Below are 20155 nucleotides of genomic sequence, written 5' to 3'. Positions count from 1 at the left end.
GTAAATAATCGAATCATTAGACTATAGTAAGGTACAGTAGACTTTGCAGACAGTGTTAATAATCATTTATAGCTCTGTACACCCGGCTAACTATGAACGATTATCTGCCAAAGAGATATGTGACGTTCGTTCATGTAAGCCGTTGTTTGATTCTTCATTGCTTAAAGAGGAACTGTAGCGAAAAGAACAATTAATAAAATTGCTATTTTTGTTACATTATTTATAAATTATTTAGTCAGAGTTTGCCCATAGTAAAATCTTTCCCCTCCCCGATTTACCTTAAAATTTATCACTGGTGGTGACATCTTTAGTTCTGCCAGGAAATCTGTGCGGAATGTTTGTTACTGAGAGTTCTATGCACAGAGGGAGATACTGCTTCCTTGGCAGTTGAAAAAAGACGCTATTTCTCACAACACAATGAGATTTACAGACAGCAAACTGTCAGGACCATGGTCTTGACATCACATTGTGGGAGGGGTTTCATCACAATATAAGCCACACAGGTTCCCCGATGATCTATTATGCTAGGTACACACCATACAATTTTCTGTTAGATTTACCTGCCAGATAGATAATTTCCAACATGTTGGAAATTATCTAACCATCTATCTGCCTAGCAATTAAGCATTGTTCTACTCAGCAGGAGATAACCAGAAGACAATGCACCAGAGATAATGATCAGGCTCTACAGAAAATAATCTAAAGCAGGCCATACACTCGTTAGATTAGCAGCAGATAGATCATCAGCTAGATCTCTGATCTATATGATGTGTTTAGGAACATTTTTTACTAGGAACAGATTTCCAATCTATCTAAATGCATTATTAGATCATTAGATTCAATGCAACTCTATGGGCCATCGATGTGCTGTCAGCAGCAGATTGACCTAGATCTTCCATCCTGTCAGATAGCTCAAATCCATCAAATTTGATTGCAATTGGCCACAAATCGATGGATAGATTTGAAAGAATCGATTTCTGATCGATCCTATAGAATCGATTGATCGATGGCTGAAATCGACCAGTGTAGGGGCACGTTAACAGAAAATTGTATGGTGAAATCTAACAGAAAATTAGATTTACTTGCCAGATGGAAATTATCTATAATGCTAGGTACACACCATACAATTTTCTGTTGGAAATTATCTATCTAACCATCTATCTGCCTAGCAATCAGGCATTGTTCTACTCAGCAGGAGATAACCAGAAGACAATGCACCAGAGATAATGACCAGGCTCTACCAGTGCATACACAGACAGCCGCTGATGGCTCGATTGATAATATCCGACAGGTCCGATGACCCGCCGGATAGATTCCCCGCTCGATCCCCGTGGGCGGACAATAGCGGGGAATCGAGTGGCGGAAAACGCATGCCCGTGGGGACGAGCGGGAATCGATCTGCGCGCACACGTGGATGAGCAGTGATGCACTGGCTCGATACCGGCACATAAACTGTCCATGTATGCCCAGCATTGCAGAAAATAATCTAAAGGTGGCCATACACTAATGCTGGGCATACACGGGTCCACTATGCGCCGGAATCGAGCCACCGGCTCGATGCCGGCGCGTCCCCGCGGGCACTTCCTTATCTGCGGGTCGTTTTTTCTTTTGTCTTGCCCGCCGGTATTGAGCGCGGAATCGATCCGGCGGGTCAACAGAAAAGTCGGATATTATCAATCGAGCCATCAGCGGCTCGATTGATGATGAAAAATGACCCGTGTATTCCCAGCATAATGCTGGGATTACACGGTACGTTTTTTTGTAAGAATCGTTCCGATAGATGTTGTCGATTCGTTTCCGCTCGATTCCTTATAGAAGTCAATGGAAAAAATTATAAGAAAACGAGTGCAAGATAAGAGAATTGAGCAGAAAATAGAATGGTTAATAGATCAAGCGCCGAATCGAACGCAAAAAACGTACAGTGTAATCCCAGCATAATGCTGGGAATACACAGTACGTTTGTACCGCTCCATCGAGCCATTAGTTGGCTCGATTGATCATTTTCGACATGTCCGATCACCCGCCGGATCGATTCCGTGCTCGATACCGCGGGCGGGACAATGGAAAAAGATAAGGAAAACGAGCAGAAGCTTAGAGAATCGCCCGCGGGGACGAGCAGGAATCGATCCGGCGGCATAATCAAGCGGTACAAACCGTGTATTCTCCAGCATTAGATTTGAAGCACATCCGGCCATCAGATAGATTTCTGTCAGCTGCCTGTCAAGTCTTTTTTTTTTTCTTTCCAAACTCAGTGTACACCCGGTTCTTTAACCCAACTTAGACAGACTGGCTTCATAGCAGCACTCTTGTATTGAGCTGTGTTTTGCATCATTGTTTGATACTTTATTATTGTATATTTCTTTAATGATTTTTAATAAATGTGATTTAAATTTGGTTATACAAAGGTTTACCACAAAAAAACACAAACAGTTTCACCACCAGTCACCCCACCAGACATTCTAAACATCCATACTTCTAATCACTACCAGAAACATTATGGTCTCAATCAGTCACCTAATCCTCACCTGAGTTTTTAAGCTTTTTCAAAAGGTTTTTCCAAATCTGACTCAATTGTTTTCTCTCTCCCTCCCTCCCTCTTCATCATTAATGTCATCATTGTCACCTCCCAGAAAAAAATTCATCTTCTCTATTGCCTGTCAAGTTGAATCAGACAGGAATCTATCTGATGTGTGCCACACACTAGGAACAGATTTCCAATAGATTTCAGAATAAAATCTATTGGAAATCGATCTAAATGCATTATTTGACCATTAAGCAGGGAATACACAGTGCGTTTATGCGCCGGAATCGAGCCGCAGGTTTGATACCGGCTCCTCCCCGCGGGCGTGCGGATAGATTCCCGCTCCTCTCCGCGGGCATTTCCTAATCTTCAGTGCGTTTCTTCTTTTGTTCTCCCCGCCGGTATCGAGCGCGGAATCGTTCCAGCGGGGTATCAGACAGGTCGGAAATTATCAATCGAGCCATCAGCGGCTCGATTGATAATTTCAAACGAACCGTGTATTCCCAGCATTAGATCCAACACAACTCTATGGGCCATCGATCCGCTACCAGCAGCGGATCGACCTGAATTTTCCATCCTGTCAGATAGATCAAATTGATCGAAATCGGACTCAAATCAATCGATCAATAGATTTGATAGAATCGATTTCTGATCGCTCAATCGATTCCATAGAATTGATTGATTGCTGAAATTGACCAATGTATGGGCCCCTTAAAGGGGAACTTCAGCCTAAACATACTGTCATTAAGTTACATTAGTTATGTTGATTAGAATAGATAGGTAATATGATTTTTTTACCCACCCTGCTTTAAAAGAACAGGCAAATGTTTGTGATTCATGGGGGCTGCCATCTTTGTCAAGGGGGCAGCCATCTTTTTGATTGAAAGGAGGTGACAAGGAGCAAGAGACACAGTTCCAACTGTCCTGTGTCCTGATAACCCCTCCCAGCTGCACACGCTAGGCTTCAAATGTCAAATTCAATGTAAAAAAGAAAAAAATTGCACCAAAACAGCAGAACGAGAGCAACATCAGAAATCCCATCATGCTTTGCACAGCATCAGGGGAAAAAAGCCCGGGCAGTTTTCTTCTGTGCAGCTAAAAATGAGGCTTGGATAAGAGAAACAAAGTTCTGATGCTGTGAAACTGTTAAAGAAACACCAAGCCTTTTCAGTGCTGCTGAGTCGATTTTTAGTCCGGAGGTTCACTTTAACAGAAAGTCTAACAGAAAAATGTAACAGAAAATGGTATGGTGTGTACTAGGCATTAGAGAAAAAGTGAAGATCTGGGGTTTCCGCTATTAACTGGGATGAGTTTGAATCCAGGGTTAAAGTTCTCCTTAATGATGGGCATACACAGCTCGTTTTTGCCGCTCGATTCTCCCGTTTGATCACTTCGCCACTCGATTCTGCAGTCGATTCTTTTATCTTCCGCTCGTTTTTCTTATCTTTTTCCATTCACTGCTATCACAAATCGACCAGCGAAACGATCGAGCGGGAGATCAGACATGTCGAAAATTATCAAGCCTTCTAAATTACTCAAAAACGAACCGTGTATTCCCAGCATTAAGCCCCAAAATACATAGCTGATCAAACCATATCTGTTTGAATTTAAGTCAGACAGCAATCAATTCCTACCAGGGGCGTAATTTAGATATAACACACACACACACCTGTGTGGTGTTAGAAATATAAACATTAAAAAAAAAAAAAAAAAGAAGAACCATGGTACTTTGTGCTTTCTTGCCTCAATGTCGCAGAGTAGCATGGCAGAGGAGCTTCATACTTTACCTTGTTTCGATGGCAGGAGTAAATGGAAAGAAGACCTCTCCTTCTGCTGGAACAAGGTAATGTATGATGCTCCCGTCACGCTACTCTGCATCCCAGAACCAGGCCCCCTTAGCCCTTGGGCCCTTTTGGGGTATCATATGCCAAGCAGGTGATTTCGGCATATGCCGCACAGAGTCAAGTGCCTAAACTAGGCACCCCATTGCAGTAATGTTATACTGCGCAGGGCGAGTAAGGGTAATTCGGGTCCGAAATAAAATCTCCCTCCAAATTGCAACGACTAAAAAAAAAAAAATGTATATAAAAATTAAATACATAAAATGATTATATACATTCTATTTGCATTGCATTATCCATGTACAGAGGAAGTCACATGACTGTCACATGACTAGTTCACAAGCCATGCAGAGGAAGGTGAATGGCTGACCCCTGTGCCTCCACTGTTCAGGCTTCTGTGGAATGCTGATCTGGACACACTAAGCTTACAATCTACAGTGAGCTGGCAGAGCACCAAAAATACCTAGACCACTGGGTTGACAATCTAAGGGAGAGCCAACACTATTACTAAGGATGGGAACAAATTCCACTAATGTGTGAACCTGCCAAGCCACTAATATGCAATGTCTATTCTGATATGTAGTCCAAAAATAAAGGAGATACAGTCATTCTCCTCCCTTGGCTGCAAAGCTGACAGTCTATACATGGATAGCATAAAGAGGAGAACTCAGTTACCCCTCCATTTAGCTGTCATTCTTACACAAGACAAAGATTAAATAAACACTGCTCTAGGTCAAAGAGCTGACACCCTAAACAAAGTGCATGGTGATCACATGCAAAGAAGACACTCTCCTCTACCTCTGATCTGAAACTCCATAAACTGTACAGTGTACAGGGATTATACACACAGGTAACCCCTACCCCTCTGGCCTGCAGAGCTGACACTCCAAACACTGTACATGATTCTATACAGAGGAGACCCCCTTCGCCCAATAGTCTGCAGAACTGACAGTTCAGGCACTGTGCAGGGATTATACACACAGGTAACCATCCCCCCCCCAGCCTGCGGAGCTGACACTTCATTCACTGTACAGGGATTATACACATAGAAGAAGCTCCTCCCCTCTCTGGTCTGCAGAGCTGACACTTTATACACTGTACAGAGATTATACAAAGAAGACCCTCCCCCCCCCCCCTCTGGTCTGCAGAGCTGACACTTCATACACTGTACAGAGATTATATAAAGATACAGAGATTATACAAAGACCCCCTCTGGTCTGCAGAGCTGACACTTCATACACTGTACAGAGATTATACAAAGAAGACCCCCCCCCCCTCTGGTCTGCAGAGCTGACACTTCATATACTGTACAGAGATTATACAAAGACCTTCCCCCTCTGGTCTGCAGAGCTGACACTTCATACACTGTACAGAGATTATACAAAGACCCCCCTCTGGTTTGCAGAGCTGACACTTCATACACTGTAAAGAGATTATACAAAGACCCCCCTCTGGTCTGCAGAGCTGACACTTCATACACTGTACAGAGATTATACAAAGAAGACCCCCCCCCCCCTCTGGTCTGCAGAGCTGACACTTCATACACTGTACAGAGATTATACAAAGAAGACCCCCCCTCTGGTCTGCAGAGCTGACACTTCATACACTGTACAGAGATTATACAAAGAAGACCCCCCCCCCCTCTGGTCTGCAGAGCTGACACTTCATACACTGTACAGAGATTATACAAAGAAGACCCCCCCCCCCCCCCCCTCTGGTCCGCAGAGTTGACACTTCATACACTGTACAGAGATTGTACAAAGAAGACCCCCCCCCCCCCCCTTCTGGTCTGCAGAGCTGACACTTCATATATTGTACAGGAATTATACAAAAAGGAGAACCCGGCCTGCAAAGATGACGCTCCATACACTACAGGGATTATACACAGAGGAGAACCCGGCCTGCAGAGCTGACACTCCATACACTGTACATGGATTATACACAGAGGAGACACTCGTGGGCCGCAGAGCTGACATTTCACCCCGACGGGCTCTGTGGGTCACACTGGGCGGGGAGGAGGTGACTGACCTGCACGGTGCCGGATTCTCCCCTCCGCTTCTCTAGCCGGTCCCGCAGCTCCCTGTCCCGGAGATACACAATGCAGCTGGGAGGCGGGCCTACCAACGTCAGAGCTCAGCTCCTCCCCGCCTCTCCACAGAAACCCAGTACGCCGGGCGGAGTGACGTCATCAGCCATGCGCATGTCTATGAAGACTTCCTGTAGCAAGCAATAACTTTATTGTCAGCATAGGAGTAAAGACAATACAGACAGTGGAGGCGTGGTGCTCAGGGCTATATCATGTAACAGGAGGGGCTGGCTCTGTTACCTGGCTGGCACTGGCAGTACTGGCGTCCCAGGCACAAAATCCTCTGCCAGGACGTTGCATGGATTATCCATATCTATCGAGCCATCTAAATGGCTTAAAAAAACGAACCGTGTATTCCCAGCATAAAGCCCCAATATGCCCAGCTGATCAATCCATATCTGTTTGAATTTAGGTTAGACAGCGATTAATTCCTACCAGGGGTGTAATTTAAATATTCCACCACCACACACACGCACCTGTGTGGTGTTAGAAATATAAATACAAAAAAAAAAAAAAAGGTACTTTGTGCTTTCTTGCACTTAGATGTCGCAGAGTAGCATGGCAGAGGAGCTTCATACTTTACCTTGTTTCAATGGCAGGAATAAATGGGAAGAGGACCTCTCCTTCTGCTGGAACAAGGTAAAGTATGATGCTCCGCTGTCATACTACTCTGCATCCCAGAACCGGGCCCCCTTAGCCCTTGGGCCCTTTTGGGGTATCATATGCCAAGGCGTATGATTTCGGCGTATGGCGCTCAGTGACAAGTGCCAAAACAGGTCCACTTTTTCCGACCTGTCCGGAGCGTCCTGACGGGTTTTTGAAATGTCCAGGTAAAAATCCGTTTGGGAGCCAAACACGAGCTGGCTCTTTAACCACTTTACCCCCAGCGGTGCAGATATCTCCGTCCACTTTTCCATCCTTTCACCCCCAGGGACGGAGATATCCGCGCTCCCCGCACTCCCGCTTGCTCGTGTACGCGCTCTCGTGCACGCCGCCGCCCGCTCGCCCGGAGATCAATGAACGGGAAAAAACGTTCCCGTTCGTTGATCTTAGCCCCCCCCCCCCCCCCCGCAATGATCAGAAGCAGCTATCGTGAAAAAAAAAAGTTTCCCAGCCTCATAACACTTCCTGCAAGCATACTTCCTACACTTGCAGGTCGCATAAACAAAAAGTTACTGTGGCCATCTTGTGGCCAAATAGTAAAACTACACCCTAAAGCATTTTTCATATACAAATACATTAGTTTTACACTAAAAATTTACTCATTACCTCCCACACTCTCCAATTTTATTTTTTTTTATAATTAAAAAAAAAAAAAAGTACAATAAAAAAAAAATACATAAATAGTTACTTTAGGGACGGAACTTTTTAAATATTTATGTCGGGGGTATAACACTTACTTTATAAACTATGAGCTTGTAATTAGGGACAGACATAAAACTGAAAAACATGCACCTTTATTTCCAAATAAAATATTGGCGTCAAACATTGTGATAGGGACATAATTTAAACGGTTTTATAACCGGGACAAATGGGCAAATACATTTAATGGGTTTTAACCCTCCTGGCGGTCTATTGGAATCCGCCATGGGGCAGCGCAGCACTGTTTTTTAAATATATTTTTTTAAAAATCATGTAGCGAGCCTAGGGCTCGCTACATAATAGCCGCTGTACAGCGGCATCCCCCCCACCCGCTTCGATCGCCTCCAGTGATCTTTGGTCAGGAAATCCCGTTCAAGCAAAGTGCCGATGCTTTCTAAAGAGCCTGAATTCCCATCACTAGACTGAGTCTCAGTCTAGTGATGGGAATTCTGGCTCTTTAAGCATCGGCTCTTCTGGCTCGGCCCCCAAAGAGCCGCATTCCTGACGCAATTACATTGACACAACCACGTACAAGGATGAAGGTATATTCCAGATGCTAGCAACATGCCAAGGGGAAGCCGAAGCCGGACCTCACGGGTGCCCCTACCGGCCAGGTATGCGGCTTCACAGATTATGTAACACCCCGGGTGCTCAGACACGTGTGATATCATTGCTGCGTGTTGTTATTCAGCACAGGAGACCTTTCCGTTCCAACGTCGTAGCACTTTGTGGGGAATATGCTGCCAATCTCATTGCATTTGTGGGGAAATGTGCTGCCAATCTCATTGCATTTGTGGGGAAATGTGCTGCCAATCTCATAGCATTTGTGGGGAAATCTGCTGTCAATCTCATTGCATTTGTGGGGAAATCTGCTGCCAATAAGATTGCATTTGTGGGGAAATTTGCTGCCAATAAGATCGCATTTGTGGGGAAATCTGCTGCCAATAAGATTGCATTTGTGGGGAAATGTGCTGCCAATCTCATTGCATTTGTGGGGAAATCTTCTGCCAATCTCATTGCATTTGTGGGGAAATCTGCTGCCAATCTGATTGCATTTGTGGGGAAATACGCTGCCAATCTGATTCCATTTGTGGGGAAATATGCTGCCAATCTGATTCCATTTATGGGGAAATATGCTGCCAATCTCATTGCATTTGTAGAGAAATATGCTGCCAATCTGATTCCATTTGTGGGGAAATCTGTTGCCAATCTCATTGCATTTTGTGGGGAAACCTTCTGCGAATCCGATTGCATTTTGTGGTCGGCCGGCCCTCCACCATGTGGTCTGGGGAAAAAAGGCCCTCCATGCCCGCGAAGTTGGACAGCACACTGCTAAGGTCTTGTATATTTTGCCCCACCCATGACCACGCCCACATGCTGTTGTGATCGTCCTCTTTTTTTTGAAATTCAAAATATGGTCACCCTAGATATGGTATATATGTGTGGGCTTCCTCCTACAATTATGCTAGCAAGTTACCTGTTGTAAACTTTGTCCCCATCTTTCCTCCACCCTCCTCATATAAAATATGACTATAGATGCATTATCAGTGCTATATAAACATCTACTAATAATATGGTAGGACAGTAGACTATAACTATGATAGGATTATGAGGACAGTCAGTGACATGACTGTGAACTCTATAGTGCTGCAGAAGATGCCAGCCCTATATAAATACATAATATTAATATAAATGCACATATCAAACCAACAAACATTGATTCCGGTGATACTGTACATGGTTTATTACAAGCTTTCGAAAAACATTAAGTTTCTTCTTCAGGCATTATACAGAACTATATCAGAACAATACAATGATTGTATGGTTCTGATACAGACAGTTTTGTATAATGCCTGAAGAAGAAACTTAAAGAAAATCTGTAATGAAAAAAACTCCCCTGGGGGGTACTCACCTCAGTAGGGGGAAGCCTCCAGATCCTATTGAGGCTTCCCCCGTCCTCCTCGGTCCCACGGTGGCGGCGAAAATCCTCCTGGAGCAGCGACTATGTAAATATTTAGCTCCGTGGCTCCAGCGCAGGCACAGTATCCGCTCTCTGCACGGAGATAGGCGAAAATAGCCGATCTCCGTCGGGCCGCTCTACTGCGCAGGTGCAAGTCTCCTGCGCCTGCGCAGTAGAGTGGACCCGACGGAGATCGTCTATTTTCGCCTATCTCCGTGGGAAGAGCCGCAACAGCACCCCTGCTGGAGCCAGAAAAGGTAAATATTGCACAGTGCGATACATTGTCACCTGTGCGTTCCAGGGCTGCAGTGAGACTGCCGTGGGACACAGGAGCAGGGCCGGATTTGTACTCTTTACCGCCCTAGGCCACTGTCACCAGCCGCCCCCCTTCAGTATAGGTAGCAAGATGACCCCTCCCCCTTCCCTCTATTATAGGTAGCCTGATGACCCCCCCCCCAGTATAGGTAGCCAGATAACTCCTCCTCTTTTCCCTCCAGTATAGGTAGCCAGATGACCCCTCCCCCTTCCCACTAGTATAAGTAGCCAGATGACTCCTCCCCCCTTTCCCTCCAGTATAGGTAGCCAGATGACTCCCTTAATCCCTCCTTTTCCCACCCTCCCATTCAGTATAGGTAGCCAGCTCTACCCAACGGAGCACACGTCCCCACATGTGTAAAACAGCAAGGACCCGACCAGAGGTGGTGAGAGTGTTTATGCTTTTTTATTCCTTTCACTGTACCTTTTAAATAGGAGTGCCGCACTTTACTCATTCATCTCTACAATACAGTTCATAGGTAGCCAGCTCACCTTCACATCGCAGCAGCCATCTGTGCCACTCATTTCTCCGCTCTTCTCCAGTGCAGAAGCTTCTTCTTCCTTTCCATCTCCAATGCTGACCAAGTCCATAGCCACTGGTCACAATGCAAACGTGCACAGAGAGCAAGGTGGCTGCTGCACAGGCAGCTAGCAGCAGAGTACCGCAGTCAGGCGCTCACCTGATCTCCCTGCATTGCAGCAAGCAAGCTTGCAAATACTGCACCAGTTTAGCCTGCTGCTTTGGTGCCCCTGATCCTGTGGTGCCCTAGGCCATGGCCTAGGTGGCCTTGGCCTAAATCCGGCCCTGCACAGGAGGACGGGGGAAGCCTCGATAGGGTCCAGAGGCTTCCCCCTACTGAGGTGAGTACCCCCCAGGGGAACTTTTTTTCAGTACAGGTTTTCTTTAAAGAGATTCTCCAGGGGGGGTTTGAAAATTAAATCTGACACTTACCCTGGGCTTCTATCAGCCTCCTGTAGTTGTAATGTCCCACGCCGTCCTCCTCTGATCCACCGTTCGCTGGCCCCGGTCTAGCGCGGCATCCCATTCAACTGTGGCTGGCTCACTCCCGTGCGCGTCATCGGAAGCTTACTGTGCAGACGCAGTACAAGATAACTTTGTACTGCGCCTGCGCAGTAAGCTTCCAATTGTGCGAGCGGGAGTGCGCATTATTCGTCTTGTTAGACGAATACTTGCCCGGTGCCGGCGGTGGGGAACGGCCGATCAGAGGAGGACGGTGCGGGACATTACAGCTACAGGGGGCTGATAGAAGCCCCAGGTAAGTGTCAGGTTTTATCTTCAAATCCCCCTGGAGAACCCCTTTAACGTTTTGAAAGCTTGCTACAAACCATGTACCGTTAGTCATTAAAGTATTAACCACTTGCCGACCAGGGCTTTCTGCACTGATTGGTGCTGCGTGGGCTCTCCAGCCCGCAGCACCGATCAGGAGTGAGCCAGGGCGATCAGACTACCCCCCTTTTTTCCCCACTAGGGGGATGTCCTGCTGGGGGGGTCTGATCGCCGCCGGCTGCAGTTGCTTAGCGGGGGGGGGGGGGGCTCTTCAAAGCCCCCCTCCGCAGCGTTCTCCGCCGTCTCTCCCGCTCCCTCCTTCTCCCTCCCCCTGTGAGCTGCGCAGGATGGATTTCCGTCCTGCGCATTGAAGGATAGGCTTCAGCCTATCATATGCCGGTGATCCCCGGCCAATCAGAGGCCGGGGATCGCCGATCTGCCTTACGGCGCTGCTGCGCAGCAGCGCCATGTGATGTAAACAGCGGGGATTTCTTCCCCACCTGTTTACATTTGGCCGGCGAGCCGCGCTCAGCGGCTCTCCGGCTGTTCACGGAGACACCCTCCGTGAACTGACATGGAAAGGCCGCTCGATCGAGCGCCATGGTAACCCGCAGATGACCAGTTTACGCCAATCGGCGTTAGCTGGTCGTCAAGAGGTTAATATGGTGGGGCTGGGCATTAGACTATGACTTTTTAAAATTATTTAAAATAAACACATGTACCTGCAAATGAATATTATATACTTACCTCTGCACCAGTTGCTCTCAGAAGCTCGCCATTTTCTTTGTACGACAATTCCTTCCAATTCTGACAAGATTGAATTGACATTGGGTAAATTTCAGAACTGAAATATTTGCTGTCAGGTTTATATCGGTTGCTGTCAGTTATAAGTTGAAAGAGCAACTGATGAGCAAGGTAACGTCCATGTTTCCCTATGGCTCAAGTGGGTAATATTACCGTATAATAATTTTGTTAATTTTTTTTTTTAGACAAACGGGGCACAGGAGGGGAGAAAGAGATTGATGATTAGACTACACAGGAGGTAAGTATGACGTGTGTATGTTTATTTTGACTTTTAATTTTCTGTTCAGGTTTGCTTTGAAGTTCTAAAGTCAGTAGAAAAGTCCTCTAGTCTTCCACATAATAAACAGCCTAGGCTAAAGGTGGGTACACACGTCAGATAAAAGTCTTTGGAAAATAAAAGATCACAGACCAATTTTACCCCCTTTCATGTAGTATGAGAGCCAATACTCTACACAGTCTATTCTGTTGAGCTGAACTCCCCATCAGATAAAAATCTTTGCAAGATGCTGCACACAAAGATGCTGTACACATGCAACAGATCAGTATTTGCAAAAGATCTGTTCCTGCAAAAGATCCATTCCTGCAAAATGCATTCATAGTCTATGATATCTGCAGATCCCATACACACCTTGTTTAACGGACAATTATCTGTAGATCAGATCCACCAGGTTGGATCTTCAGATCGGCAGATAATTGTCTGATCTGCAGATGAATGTCCATTAAACAAGGTGTGTATGGGATCTGCAGATATCATAGACTATGAATGCATTTTGCAGGAATGGATCTTTTGCAGGAACAGATCTTTTGCAGATACTTATCTTTTGTGTCTGTACAGCATCTTTGTGTGCAGCATCTTGCAAAGATTTGTATCTGATGGGGAGTTCAGCTCCATAGAAAAGACTGTGTAGAGTATGACTCTCATACTACATGAAAGGGGGTAAAATTGGTCTGTGATCTTTCATTTTCCAAAGACTTTTATCTGACGTGTGTACGCACCTTAAGCCTCACTGGGAAGGTGGGGCTGCAAACCAATATATAGCAATTAGAAGTGTTTCTGATGCTGTAAGCACGATATATAATGTATAATTGGGTATCTTGAATAATTTATTGCATGCTACTATATGTCCTGATGGTTCCTCTTTACTGTTCTGACATTCTTTTTTGACAGCTGTTATGGCTATCTCTTTGTCTTTCTTTTAAATAAAAGAGCTATACATTACTGATGTGGTGCTGTGGACTTTTCGTGTTGGATTCTTTTTTGACAAACATACCGCACTGCTCTGAGTATGGACATGGACACTATCTACGGGAGTGCAATCTTCAATGTATTGTACCTAGGCTAATTTGCTTGTATTGTTTATATTCTTAAAGGACAACCGATGTGACATGATGAGATAGACGTGTATTTACAGTGCCAAACACACAAATAACTAGACTGTGTTCCTTTTTTTATTTCTCTGCCTGAAACAGTTAAACATCAGGTATGGAAGTGACCGTTTCTGTCCAGGTCGGACTGGGTCAGACTATAGCATAACCCTCACTGATAAGTAATTACAGCCATAAAGCACTTTCCTGTCAGTAAATGGCTTCCGATAGCAGGAAAGAGATAAATAGGATCAATAATTCATAGATTTAAGCCCTGGCATACTTAAATGAAGGTTTTGTTAAGCAGAGACAATGAAACAGTAAAAACCTAAAAACTAGTTTTAAATATAAAGTAAAACTGTGGGATATCTGAAAAAGTCATTTTTAGTAGAAGGAGGATAGATACAATTGTTTTTCTCATCAGTTTATTTTCATCTCGGATGTCCTTTAAATTGCATCAAGGTTTTAATGTACATACATTTGTATAGCTGTTGGTGCTAGATCGATCTAGTAGGAGACGGGGAGTTCAGTCATTAGTGAAGGTACCATATGTGTTTTTATATGTTTATTATTAATAAGCTAATACATTGTTATATTGTTATACATAAAAATAGTTTTGTCTGCCCTTACATATCATAGCACAGGTAATGGTATGAGGTCAGAGGAAAGGGACCCAGAGAGCCTAATATACAGTGGCTTGCAAAAGTATTCGGCCCCCTTGAAGTTTTCCACATTTTGTCACATTACTGCCACAAACATGAATCAATTTTATTGGAATTCCACGTGAAAGACCAATACAAAGTGGTGTACACATGAGAAGTGGAACGAAATGATTCCAAACATTTTTTAAAAATAATTTCAAAGTGGGGTGTGCATAATTATTCAGCCCCGAGTCAATACTTTGTAGAACCACCTTTTGCTGCAATTACAGCTGCCAGTCTTTTAGGGTATGTCTCTACCAGCTTTGCACATCTAGATACTGAAATCCTTGCCCTTTCTTCTTTGCAAAACAGCTCCAGCTCAGTCAGATTATATGGACAGTGTTTGTGAACAGCAGTTTTCAGATCTTGCCACAGATTCTCGATTGGATTTAGATCTGGACTTTGACTGGGCCATTCTAACACATGGATATGTTTTGTTTTAAACCATTCCATTGTTGCCCTGGCTTTATGTTTAGGGTCATTGTCCTGCTGGAAGGTGAACCTCCGCCCCAGTCTCAAGTCTTTTGCAGACTCCAAGAGGTTTTCTTCCAAGATTGCCCTGTATTTCGCTCCATCCATCTTCCCATCAACTCTGACCAGCTTCCCTGTCCCTGCTGAAGAGAACCACTACCAGAGCATAATGCTGCCACCACTACGGTGACCATACGTCCCGCTTTACCCGGGACGCGTCCCGCCTTCGGGGGGCGCTATCCCAGGCTGCATGAGTTCCCAGGAAACGTCCCGATTTTTGCAGCGGGATGTCCCGGCCTCGGGACTCTGGCCACCGTACAATGAACTAGCCGCAGCGTCTCCTAGACGCTGCGCTAGTTCATTCCCCGCAGCCCGCTCCAGCCTGCATTGTCCTCCTCCGGCAGGCACAGGCAGAGCAGGGCTACGGGAAGATGGCGTCCGGAGGCGGAGCCCTGTACTGGAGACTATTTGTGTCTCCAGTACAGGGCTCCGCCTCCGGACGCCATCTTGCCGTAGCCCTGTTCTGCCTGAGTGCCTGTGAGCCCGGGGAGCTGCGCACACACACCAGAGGCCGGCCGGCTGGCTGACTGACTTATGTCAGGTAAGTAAATGCTTTTTTTTTTTCAGGTGAAATGTTTGCCCCCATTGCGTTCATTTTGTGCTGACATGTTTGCCCCCATTGCGTACATTTTGTGCTGACATTTTTGCCCCCATTGCGTTCATTTTGTATTGACATGTTGCCCGCAGTGCGTTTATTTTGTACGGACATGTTTGCCCCCATTGCGTTTATTTTATACTGACATGTTTGCCCGCAGTGCGTTTATTTTGTACTGACATGTTTGCCCGCAGTGCGTTTATTTTGTACTGACATGTTTGCCCGCAGTGCGTTTATTTTGTACTGACATATTTGCCTCCATTGCGTTTATTTTGTACTGACATGTTTGCCCGCAGTGCTTTTATTTTGTGCTGACATGTTGCCCGCTATGCGTTTATTTTGTGCTGACATGTTGCCCGCAATGCGTTTATGTTGTGCTGAAATATTGCCCGCAATGCGTTTATTTTGTGCTGAAATGTTGCCCGCAATGCGTTTATGTTGTGCTGACATGTTTGCCCCCATTGCGTTTATTTTGTACTGACATGTTTGCCCCCATTGCGTTTATTTTGTGCTGAAATGTTGCCCGCAATGCGTTTATTTTGTGCTGAAATGTTGAAATGCTGAAATGTTAGGTCCGCCCATAGAATGTTATGGCCACGGCCATTTTTCGGCGCGGCAGGCACCACATTTACCTTCCTATTTTTCGGCATGCCGCAGCCCCCCCCCCCCTTCCCCCCCGACCCTGTCCCAGGTTGAGCCTACAAAAATCTGGTCACTCTAGCCACCACCATATTTGACAGTGGGGATGGTGTGTTCAGAGTGATGTGCAGTGTTAGTTTTCCGTCACACATAGCGTTTTGCATTTTGGCCAAAAAGTTCCATTTTGGTCTCATCTGACCAGAGCACCTTCTTCCACATGTTTGCTGTGTCCCCCACATGGCTTGTGGCAAACTGCAAATGGGATTTCTTATGCTTTTCTTTTAACAATGGCTTTCTTCTTGCCACTCTTCCATAAAGGCCAACTTTGTGCAGTGCATGACTAATAGTTGTCCGATGGATAGATTCCCCCACCTGAGTTGTAGATCTCTACAGCTCGTCCAGATTCACCATGGGCCTCTTGACTGCATTTCTAATCAGTGCGCTCCTTGTTCGACCTGTGAGTTTATTTAGGTGGACGGCCTTGTCTTGGTAGGTTTACAGTTGTGCCATACGCCTTCCATTTCTGAATGATCGATTGAACAGTGCTCCGTGGGATGTTCAAGGCTTTGGAAATCTTCTTGTAGCCTAAGCCTGCTTTAAAATTCTCAATAACTTTATCCCTGACCTGTCTGGTGTGTTCTTTGGACTTCATGGTGTTGTTGCTCCCAATATTCTCTTAGACAACCTCTGAGGCTGTCACAGAGCAGCTGTATTTGTACTAAGATTAGATTACACACAGGTGCACTTTATTTAGTCATTAGCACTCATCAGGCAATGTCTATGTACACAAAAAGGTATTCCTTGCGCTCAAACACTAGGCAACCAACCCAATAAAATCCAATCCAATAGAATCCAATGTGACTCTTGTCCAAACCAGGAAACCGCACGATGTGCTGCTCCAAATCAGGGAATATGCAATAAGATCATCTAAGAAAGGAAGGAGCGCTCTAAGTGCGTTAACCAGGTAGAACTTTTATTGCACATAAAAGTGGATACTCACAAGAAGAAGAATTCAAAAGCGATTGTCTGCGGTAAAGCCACCCGCTATACCCCTCTGCGGCAAGGCTGCACGCGCTGTGGCCAGCAGCGACGTGTCCGATGTCTCTGGGAGGCTCGTCTTGCGAGGCGGTAGGCGGGGCCTATGGACGTGGTGCGTGTGACGTCATGACGCGTTTCGGCGCTCTGCGCCTTCATCAGATGACGTCACTTGCACGGGGAGGCGTACTTATATACGCTTAGATGCCGTGGTTATGGCAACTAAAAAAGGAAGTTTGTATAAACTTTATTTACAACGCGACAAATGTGCATGCGTGTCGGCCTGATCTGGCATACACTTATGCATATACTATGGATAAAAAAGAAGGATAAAAACGAGGGATAAAAAATGGCTCACAGCGCGTGCACCTGTGCTGCTACATAACTTATACAGACATTAATCGAATTATGATGAGATTTAAAAAGACGAAATATATCTCATATCACAGTCTGAATTTGCTGTCCAGCGCTACCAGACTATTTACCATGCCACATTACTATTACAAGATTGTGGACTTCAACATAGTGGATACAAATTGTGAAAAGTTGTACCTACATACATAGCATACAATTACACAAAAATATATGCACAATTAATGAATATAAAAACTCATAAAAAATTATCAACAAAGTAATACATATATATATTTCAGGAGCCCAAAAAATTCATTGAAAAATCCTCCAATGGTTGTTGATAATAAACTTAAGGGTAAATGGATAAAAAGGCCCTTAATCAAAGTATAAGAAATATAAAAAATATATAAAGTAAAAAAAGGACATTGCCACATATCAAGCCATGTCACATGCCTATGAGAGTGGATGGGGTATCGGGGGTGTGCTGGGTGGGGGGGGGATGGGGGAGGGAACAGTGGGAGGGGAAGGGTAGGGGGGGGGGAAAGGGGGGGGAAAGGGAAAAGAAGTGCATGGCTAACTGGGAGATCAATTACAGTTCCTGCTATGGACAATATCTATCTCATGGGTACTCACCACCCTCATCTAGTGGCAGAGAACTGCTAAGGATTATTGTGGAAGCTGTGGAGGGATGGGGGAACAAGTTAGGAACAGGATATGTAGATTATCAAAAGACTCTAAAACCTTTAAAAAGTAGTCATATGTGTGATCCTTATATGTATGTGGAAATTTCCAAACCTTCATTGAGACCATTTGGGCTCAATGAATCCATTTTAAAAATCCAGTACGTCTCTCTCTCGCAGAGTCTCTTATATCTCTCTCCTCGATGGAGATTCTTAGAGATCATTTCTAAACCTAGAATACGGAGGGAGTCAACACTACTGGAATGGCATTCTTTAAAATGGCGGGGGGGGGGGGTTGTTTTTCGTTTCCATCCAAAATATTTCTTTTATGTTCCCCAAACCTTTGTCTTAGTGGACGCGTGGTCCGTCCTACATAGTATCTGGGGCATTCACAAGACAAAAGATATATTACATAATCACTGCCACACGTGATAAATTGTTTGATTATGACTTTATGTTGTCGGCTATCAACTATTTCTCTAATTCTGTGTTTGATGAATGGACAACAGCCGCACCTTTTGACATGACATTTATAATTGCCTGTGACGGCAGGGAACATGGTTTTAGGCACCTCACATACTTTCCTGATGTTACTGGGTGCTATACAGTTTTTTATGGATCTGGCTCTCTTGAAAATTACTCCCGGTTTTTCAGGAAGTATATCTCTCAACAGGGGATCCTGTTGTAATATAGGCCAATTTTGAGTTATTATCTTTTTAATTTTTCTGGATTCTTCAGTATAAGGGGTAATAAAGGAAAGTTCAAATCTAGGTGTGGTCTTAGTAGAATGAATTTTGGGTTTATGTGGCTCAACACTGAATTCTTTCAGTGTGGCCTGAAGGGATTCTGACCTATAGCCCTTTTCTACAAACTTTTTAGACAGTATTTCCCCTTGTTTAAAGTAATCTGCATCCAGTGTACAATTACGTCTTAGTCTACGAAACTGACTTCTAGGGATATTTTCAATCCATTTGGTATTATGACAGCTGGATGCGTGTAGATATGAATTGCCTGCCGTTGGATTAAAGTGGGTTTTGGAACATATCTCTCCACTACTATTGAAATACAATTCTAAGTCTAAAAATACCAAACTTTGATCTGAGACTACATGTGTGAATGCTAACCCAAACACATTTTTGTTGCAATAATGTACAAATGCATCCAATGTTTTACGATCCCCTTCCCATATAATTATGATGTCATCAATGTACCTGCTGTAAAATATCAAGTTTCTAGCAAATGGGTTATCTGCCCATATGTGTTGGCTCTCCCAATATGCCATGTACAAATTGGCAAAACTGGGAGCGAATCCCGCCCCCATCGATGTGCCACAGGTTTGCAGGTACACTTTATTCATAAAACGAAAGTAATTGTGTGACAGGGCGAACTGTAAAAGGTCCAACAGAAATTGAGCTTGTATAAATGGTAATGAACCATCCTGTATTAAAAAATATTGTACTGTCTCCAATCCTTTATCGTGCGGAATGCACGTGTAGAGGGATGTCACATCTAAAGATACCCACAGATAATTTTGTTCCCACCTGTACTCCCTTAGGGTGTCTAGCACGTGGAAAGAGTCACGCGTGTATGCCTGGGTGGCCAGAACTAGAGGCTGGAGAAAATAGTCTACATATGTAGAAATGTTTGCAACCAGGCCCTCCATCCCTGCAACAATGGGCCTCCACGGTGGATTGGAGGCATCCTTATGAATTTTAGGGATATGATAAAAATAAGGGATGGAGGGATAGGGGACCACAAGAAATCGTTTTTCAGGTTCATTAATAACATCACTGTTAAATGCCCTATCCACCAGAGATTTCAACTCATCTAAATAAACCAAAGTGGGATCAGTTGGTAATATTTGATAGGTACTAGCATCAGAAAGCAGTCTTAACCCTTCTTTTTCATAATCATCATAATCCATTAAGACAATACCCCCACCTTTATCTGCCTGCCTTATTACTAAGGTTTGATTATCTGTTAGCTGTTTCAAAGCATTTCTTTCCAATATGTTCAGATTAGAGTATTTTTTGTTTGAGTTCTCTTTACAAACATTCTTAATCTGATCAAGCACAAGC

The 20155-nt window shown here is 44.6% G+C and overlaps 1 protein-coding gene across 2 annotated transcripts in view; it reads right to left on the bottom strand.

Annotated features, from left to right (window-relative positions):
- TMEM63B (transmembrane protein 63B) overlaps nt 1-6529 on the bottom strand; it is a 74883-nt gene extending 68354 nt beyond the window's left edge. For both annotated transcript variants that reach the window (XM_068232636.1, XM_068232637.1), the window contains exon 1: nt 6391-6529. The gene's annotated coding sequence lies outside the window, so the exon portion shown is untranslated. The remainder of the gene's footprint in view (nt 1-6390) is intronic.
- Nucleotides 6530-20155: the final 13626 nt, after the last annotated feature.

Source organism: Hyperolius riggenbachi, chromosome 4, assembly GCF_040937935.1.
Source record: "Hyperolius riggenbachi isolate aHypRig1 chromosome 4, aHypRig1.pri, whole genome shotgun sequence".
Classification (NCBI taxonomy): Eukaryota; Metazoa; Chordata; class Amphibia; order Anura; family Hyperoliidae; genus Hyperolius; species Hyperolius riggenbachi.
The sequence above is the reverse complement of the archived record's forward strand: the minus strand, read 5'-3'. Positions and strand labels throughout refer to the sequence as shown.